Source organism: Nematolebias whitei, chromosome 22 (genome assembly GCF_014905685.2).
Source record: "Nematolebias whitei isolate Nwh7 chromosome 22, NemWhi1, whole genome shotgun sequence".
Classification (NCBI taxonomy): Eukaryota; Metazoa; Chordata; class Actinopteri; order Cyprinodontiformes; family Rivulidae; genus Nematolebias; species Nematolebias whitei.
The window spans coordinates 2,415,882-2,424,120 of record NC_056519.1 but is presented as its reverse complement, the minus strand read 5'-3'; the positions used below and the strand labels follow the sequence as shown (position 1 = coordinate 2,424,120).

Below are 8,239 nucleotides of genomic sequence, written 5' to 3'. Positions count from 1 at the left end.
TTAATGATCAGTTATGGTCAATTAATTATCAGTTATGGTCAGTTAATAGTCAGTTAATGATCAGTTAATGATTAGTTAATGATTAGTTATCAATCAGTTATTATCAGTTAATGATTAGTTAACGATCAGTTATGGTCAGTTAATGATCAGTTAATGATTAGTTAACGATCAGTTATGGTCAGTTAATGATCAGTTACAATCAGTTAATGATCAGTTATGATCAGTTAACGATCAGTTATGGTCAGTTAATGATCAGTTAATGATTAGTTAACGATCAGTTATGGTCAGTTAATGATCAGTTAATGATTAGTTAACGATCAGTTAACGGTCAGTTAATGATCAGTTAATGATTAGTTAATAATCAGTTATTATCAGTTAATGATTAGTTAACGATCAGTTATGGTCAGTTAATGATCAGTTATGATCAGTTAATGATCAGTTATGATCAGTTAATGATCAGTTATGATCAGTTAATGATCAGTTATGATCAATTAATGATCAGTTGGGGTCATGTCCAGATATTTTCCCCCTCGAAGTGAAACTATCTGAGCTCAGCTCCTTACAGATGATCTTGGCTGCAGTTTTTATGTAAGGCTCTCCTCAGCCGAGTGTCCTCCCCAGAATGACTTTGCTTCTTCTGAGTATTGTTCTGAGTCTGTTTCAGTTGAGACGGTCTGAAGTGCAGAAGTATTCAGTGTTTGAATGTAATCACATTACTCTGACGGCTGGCAGCAGAAAATGACTCATTTAATTCTCTCATTAGACTTTTGGTAGAGAATGATGTGTATTTAGCTTTACTTTGTTTGTAAAATAGATGATTCACATATACACAAAGATGTAATCAAATACGTGTAAAATTGTGTATTTCGGCAGCGGTGATGGTTTTAAGTTTTCATAAGTTCATGATGCAGCATCAAGAAACAAATGCTTGGTGTGACTTTGTGGAGGTGAAAATTAAAGTGAAAGTTGGGGTGGATAGAAAACTGCCTTCAGTCACGACCTTTCAACTAAACACAACTTCCTGTTTCTATTATCAGTGTTGAAAAGTCCAACTCTTATCTGATGTGACATCATCCTGAAGAGCTGCTGATGATTAACGTTTGGAGAACGAGGAGTTTCCTCTGGTGTTTAGAGCTCTCCAGCACCGCTCCTGGCTCCTCAGAAACAGTTGGCGTTTCAGAGTCATCTTTGTCTCATGAGATAAGTGTCAGCAGAGTAATTTTCCTTTAGGTGTAGTGATGCATTCGGACCAGAACCAGCCCACTCGTCGTCCTGTGAACTTCTCATTACGTAATGAGGTGGAGGGGAAACCCCGTCGTACGATTGGTGGACAGTTGGGGAACACGCTGATGTCACAAACTGCCGCTTTTACTCTCAGAAACGTTATTTCCTTCCCCTTTTCTGTCTTTTTGCGTTCTCTTTTAATTCTATAATAGCAGCTTTAAGGTTCAGCAGTTTGTTCCACATGAAAGAACTTCAGCTGTTTCTCGCTCTGAAACACGCACACGCTTCGGTTTCTTTCAACGTGATCGCTGCTCCTCACTAAAGCTGAGATTTATTTTGAATCTGAGCAAGTTTCAGTCGCACAAAGTTTATCTGGTCGAGTTTAAAAATGCAATATATGAAAGATTTGAGTCATCCTCACCTAAATTAGCTTGTTGTGATGTTTTGGGTTTTACGAAGTGATGATGTGACTCGATAAGAGAAGAAAAGGTTGGAATATTTTAATATTTTAGTGTTTTTGTGCATCAGTTTGAAATGATTCAGAATGAAAGTTTCATCAAGTTAAAGATAGAAATTAGTCAAATGTTCATGTTTATCCAACTTAAACTTTCATTTTTTCACAGTTTTAATCAGTTGTCAGATCTGCGCTGTCATTTATCCAGGCTTTGAGTTCGAAAATAAAATATAAACAACAAAAATTACTTTCTATTGAAATATGCTTTGCTAAATCTTTCAAACATTTTACTTCTTCAAACATATTTGCACTCGCAGGCGTGAGATGACATTTTTGTGATTTTTAAATGTTTTTATTTTAAATAATTAATATATAGTTTATATATAAATATATGTATTTATACATTACTTTACTGTTTATTTAAACTATTTATGTATAAACTATATATTTATATCAGGAGGTGGAAGTAACACTTGTCTGACCTTCTCAGTCCCATCAGCACGTCTTCCATGGAGGAAGCGGAGTCGGGGGGGACTTGGGGGTTGGTCTGTCCATGACCGTGGTTGGTAGTTGAAAAGCTTCACTGCAGCAGGGCTCCGGGGGCGGATGAGGTTCACCCTGATTTCCTTACATTGCTGAATGTTGTGGGTCTGTCTTGGTTGACACGCCTTTGCAACATTGTGTGGACGTCGGGGGCAGTGCCACTGGATCAGCAGACTGGGGGGGTGGTTCCCCCTCTTCACAAAGGGGAACCGGAGGGTGTACTCCGATTATAGTGGTGTCACTCTCCTCAGCCTCCCTGGTAAGGTTCAGATTCAGGGGTACTGGAGAAGCGAGTCCGATCACTGGTTGAACCTCAGATCCAGGAGGAACAATCCTGGCCGTGGAACACTGGATCCGCTCTTTACTCTCACTAGAGTCCTTGAGGAGTCATGGGAGTTTGCCCATCCAGTCTACCTGTGTTTAATGGACATGGAGAAGGTGTTGACCGTGTTCCTCGGGGTACACTGTGGGGGGGTGCTCCGTGAGTATGGGGTTGGGGGCTCATTGCTACGGGTTGTTCAGTCTCTATACAAGCGGTGCGAGAGTTTGGTTCTCATTGCCGGCAGTAAGTCGGACCCTTCAGGATGGGAGTTGGACTCCTCCAGGGCTGTCCGTTGTCACGGGTTCTGTTCATAACTTTTATGGACAGAACTTCTCAGTGAAGCCAGGGGGCAGGGGGAGTCCAGTTCGGTGGCCTCAGGATTCATCTCTGCTCTTTGCAGATGATGTGGTCCTGTTGGTGACATCGTGCCGTGATCTTCAGCTCTCACTGGAGCAGCTCACAGCCGAGTGTGAAGCAGCTGGGATGAGAACCAGCACCTCCAGATCTGAGGCCGTGGTCCTCAGTTGGAAAAGGGTGGATTGTTCTCTTCAGGTCGAGGATGAGGCTCTGCCTCAAGTGGAGGAGTTCAAGTATCTCGGGGTTTTGTTCACAAGTGAGGCGAGAATGGAGCATGAGATTGACAGATGGATGCAGCGTCTGCAGTATTGTGGACTCTGTACCGGTCCGTTGTGGTGAAGAGAGAGCTGAGCTTTAAGGCAAAGCTCTTTGTTTACAGGTCATTGTTCCTCCCCTGACCTCTGGTCATGAACTCTGGTAGAGACTGAAAGAATGAGATCGTGGATCCAGGAGGTTGAAATGAGTTTCATCTGCAGGAGCTGGACTCTCCCTCAGAGACAGGGTGAGAAGTTCAGTGATCAGGAGAGACTCGGAGGAGAACCACTGCTCCTCCACGTCGAGAGGAGCCAGTTGAGGTGGTTCGGGCATGTCAGACTGGGAGGAGACCCCGGGGAAGATCCAGGACACGCTGGAGAGATTGTCCTGGGAACACCTTGGGGTCCTCCCAGAAGATCTGGAAGAGGCTGTGGAGAGAGATGTCTGGACCTCCCTGCAGCTGCTGCCCCGAGACCCGAGTCCAGAACAAGTTGTTGGATGGATGCAAATATAGTTTTTATTTTGTGTTAGTAGTCTTGTGATTTGTTTTGTGTGCAGTTTTTAAACATTCTATAGACATAAACTGGATTTTATTTAATAATTATGAGGCGTTTTATTTTAACTTCCTCCACCGTCGGCTGAATTTTCATTATTCTGGAGCTTATTGGAGGTTTTTTTTTAAGTTTAAGTACTTTTATAGTTTCAGTTACGCTAATATTCAGAAACAAAACTATCGGTTTTATATTTTTATTGCCCTCTGCAGAAGGTAAAAACAGAACGATCGTCTCTCTGATTGTCTGTTAGCAAAATATCTTCTCACTGGATGGATTTGAATGAAAGTCTCAGAAAGTAATCACTGACCATGCATCCTGACACTTCAAGATGGCTGCCACAACTAATTGACCTCAGCCAGCACAAAAATGGTTGTAACTGTCATTTTGACAGATAGAGTTCAAACAGGGTGGTAGTAGCTGAGAGTCCTCCTCACTTCTCTCTTTGTGTTATTTAAAAAATCAAAAAATATCCGTAATGTTTCTCTTTTAGTCTGAAACAGGTTTGGACTGCAGCGATGTTCAGTCCTTTAAGGAATAATTCTGTCGTAGAGTCAGAAAACGTTTTCTGCTTCTGCGTTCGGTTTGTCCTGCGAGCGTCGTGCGCTCAAACGCTTCTTTTGCTCTTTGAATCGGATCTTTATGCTCATTTGGTGCAGTTAAAGTTTCTGTGCTTAAATGTTTTTATACGAGTTCCTGATTAAAAGTGAAACCACAAACTTTCAGTTCACGTCAGCTGCTGAACAAACCACCCATTCTTGACTTTTTAAAGGTTTTTAAAAGGAAACGTCAACAAAACAGGTTTGGTGCTGATTTGTGCTTTTATTAAAACCAAACAAGACAATAAATTAAAATAAATAGATAAATTATTATAAAAATAACACCGTAATGAAAAAAGGTCTGAATGAACCTCGTTAACAATAAATTAATTATGATTAACTGTGAAACTGAAAGTGGACGTGGAAACCTGAAGCAGCTTAACTCGGTTATAAATAAAAACAAAACCTAAAAACAAGTAAGTTAAAAAAAACATTTAGCAAAGAAAAGTGATGAAGATGGGGTTGAGGGTTTTTCAGCAAGTTTCAGATTGATGATGATGATGGTCTGAGGAAGCACAGTGGGCGGGATCAACTTCTGCAGCATCTGCCAATCACAGAGGCTTCCTGGTAGACCTCCAAGAACTCAGCCAGAGCCTTTCTCTGCACCAGGTGGTTCTCCACCTGCAGACACAGTTAGTCCTCCTTTAATGACGCGTCACCAACATTCATTACATGAATCATGTTTCTGCAGCACTCCTCGTGTTTTCTTTGTGTCCTCACGAAACAGTAACTCAGAAACCAAAGATCAATGTAGTCTCATGCAGCTTCAGCTCAGGTTTCTATGAGCGCAAGTCTGAAGCTGTTCCAATAAAACGATCAACGTCGCAGACGGGCCCCGCCCTGTCAACAGAACCCAGCGCCCCGCCTGCCAAAATCAATACGGGGGTAACTTTGAGCGGCTGACGAGTCCACAAAATGTCTCCACACGTTGGCGGGGGGTTCTTAGTCTCCTTGCGTGAGATGTTGAGGCTCACACTGTTGCATCTTCTCTTGCAGAGTAGTACCGGAGTCGTTGCGTGCGACTTGAACTCGTCTGAATCTCTAATAAAGATCAACAAACCATCTTTACTTTGGTGGTGGACAAGGTCAGCCCTAAGTTCTGGAGCCTCTGGCTGTTCCTCACTTGTCTTGGTTGACACGCCTTCGCAACATCACATGGACATCAGGGGCAGTGTCACTGGATCGGAAGATTGGGGGGGAGTCCCTTCTTCAAAAGAGGGTGTGCTTTAATTACATCATCCCTGGTAAGGTCTGTTCAGGAGTGATGGTGAATAGAGTCCGATCGTTGGTCGAACCAGATCCAGGAGGATGCAGGTTCCAACTCTTTACCCCCACTAGGGTCCTTGAGGGGTCATGGGGGTTTGCTTTATGGACATGGAGAAGGCTTTTGACCTGTGGGGGAGCTCCATGAGTGTGGGATCGGGGGCTCGTTGCTACAGGACATTCAGTCCCTTCATGAACATTGTGAGAGTTTGGTCCACATCCGGCAGTAAGTCGGACCCCTTCAGGGTGGGAGTCGAACTCAGTCAGGGCACACGGTCGTTATCGATTCTGTTCATAACTTTTATGGACAGATGTTTCTCAGTGCAGCTGGGGGGCCCTGGATGTCTCCCTGGGGAGGTTTTCCAGGCATGTCCAACTGTCTCTGCTGGTGTAGGAACACCTTGGAGTCCTCCCAGAAGTTCTGGAAGAGGTGGTTTAGATTATCGAGGTCTGGACCTCCCTGCTCAAGCTCAACCGTTTTATTGGTCTGGTCAAGTCTGGCAAGAATCTCACGTTTGATAAATTTGTTCCTCGCTGCAGGTTTTGACTCTTCTCGGCACGTTTTTGAATTGTAGTGTGTTTGTTAGACAGGAAGGAGTTTCCAAACTAGATGAAAGAGGCACCCAGTGCATCGTTCAGCTTCTTCTGTTTGCAGTAGTTTTGTTTGTACTTTGGGTTTAAACGTTGACCCAGTTTGGACGGATGAACTTCTGTTCCTCTACCTGTTACTGGAAGAATGTTGTGTCCCAGTTTCAGTTCATTTTTTTAGTTGGATGTTGGTTCTTTTATAAAAGTAAAGGGCAGTTTGACCTTTAAATTATAACAAAGGTGTTTTGTAATAGACATTATTCACCCATATCTAAGGATTATTTACTGTTAATAATCAGTAATAAACTGAGGTTTACAAATAAAAACTCCAGCAGTACTATAATCAGACCTCTGGCCTTAACCGCTAGAATAAACCAAGTGTTGATGAGTAAAAACAGCCATTACCTGAATCCTGTTCAGCTCTTTGAGGGCCTTCTCTGTGTTGTGGTTCAGGTGAGACTGGTGGGACCGGCAGGTCTTCAGCTCCCTCATCTTTTTCTGGAGTTTTGTCAGGTCCGCGTGGACTTCAGTCCTCTTAGAGTCCGACAGGTGGTCCAGCAGTCCACTGTGGTTGCTGTGATGAAGGATGCTGGAGAAGATCTGCGTGTAGACGTCCAGAGTGGCGTTCATCAGGTGAACATCGTCTCCTCTCTGAGGAAACATGGAGAGAACCTGGCAGTCAGTACTCGGGGATCAGAGTACAGTTTTACTTGAAAATATCAATAAAACGGCAGTCAGCTCTTAAAGTTTTGTTGTTGACATTTATTCTGTTTTGTCATTTGGAGTCCCTCAAGGATCCGTTTTCGGTCATAAATTATTGTTCTTATACAGGAAGCGACTCTATCTTAGTGTAACTTTGCATTTTATTGCCACTTTCCCAGTTCTTATTACACATTTTTATATATAAAAAAAAGTAAAACAGTTCATAGTTATTTTAAGGATTATTTGTATTTTTTACACGTTTTTAAACCTTCCATGTATCAAAACATTCAGCTCGTTCAGGAAATGTTCCTAAGACTTTTATTTGTTGTAGATTTCAAACTTTTCAAAATATTTTGATTCATTTACAAGTACTTTGCCCGTATAAATACATATATAATTTCAATTCTTTCAAAAACCTTTTTCTCTTTGCGAGCCAGCTGTTTTTGACTTTGCATGCTACTTTTAGCTGTTAGCTAGCTTTTAGGTATTTTGAGCTTTAGCTATTAATCTTTTAGTTACCATCTTGCTACTTTTAGCTTTTTGCTATTATTCATCTACTTATAACTTTTAGCTAATCTTTTGCTAGTTTTAGCTTTCACCTACTATTCTGCTACTTTTAGCATTTAACAAGCATTTAGATATTTTGTAGCTCTTAGCTAATTTTTTTAAATTGTAGTTTTAGCTATTCTTTTGCTCCCTTTGCTTTTAGATAGCCTTTTGCTACTTTTAACTTAAAGCAACTGTTTAGCTACTTTTAGATTCTAGCTGGCATTTAGCTTTTTCCAGCATTGTGCTTCTCTTAGCTTTTAGCTAGTGTCCTTCTTCTTTTAGCTTTACCCGCTCAGTTTCGGCTTTGTCAGCGCTCAGCGTTCACACAGAATTTTCACCATAAATGTAGTTTTTCAGTTAACTTTTGCATTCAGCCTAATTCAAGATGGCCGCCACAGCTAATCAGTTATTGAACATGTTAGTTACTCAGTCAGCTTTACAGATGCTGAGCTAAAATTTGGTGTGGTAGTAGCCGAGAGTCCTCAACATTCTCGTTGGGCTCACTGAAGGCGCAGAACTTTGTTTTTTCCAAAGATTTGTTAAAATTTTTTTAAATAATTTTTTCGTTTTGTTGAGATGGTTTTAGTTTAAAAGTCGGTGGCTGTTAGTTTTTCATGCAGTTTTGAGAAATGTAGCAAAGTTTTTAAAAATGAAGTTTCTCTCAGTAAAAGTAAAGAAAAAACTTCTAAAGTACTTTTTTAAATTAAAGACCGTTTGTTCAGTGAAGAGTTTATTACGATGAATTGTCTTGTTGGTTTGGGACAACTCAAACTAACCTGAGGCGTAAACAAGTGAAGAAAACAACAAATAAAACAAGTGAAGAAAACAACAA

At 41.3% G+C, this 8,239-nt stretch overlaps 1 pseudogene; it reads right to left on the bottom strand.

Moving 5' to 3' along the window:
- Nucleotides 1-4,778: 4,778 nt before the first annotated feature.
- LOC119428438 overlaps nucleotides 4,779-8,239 on the bottom strand; it is a 6,895-nt pseudogene continuing 3,434 nt past the window's right edge.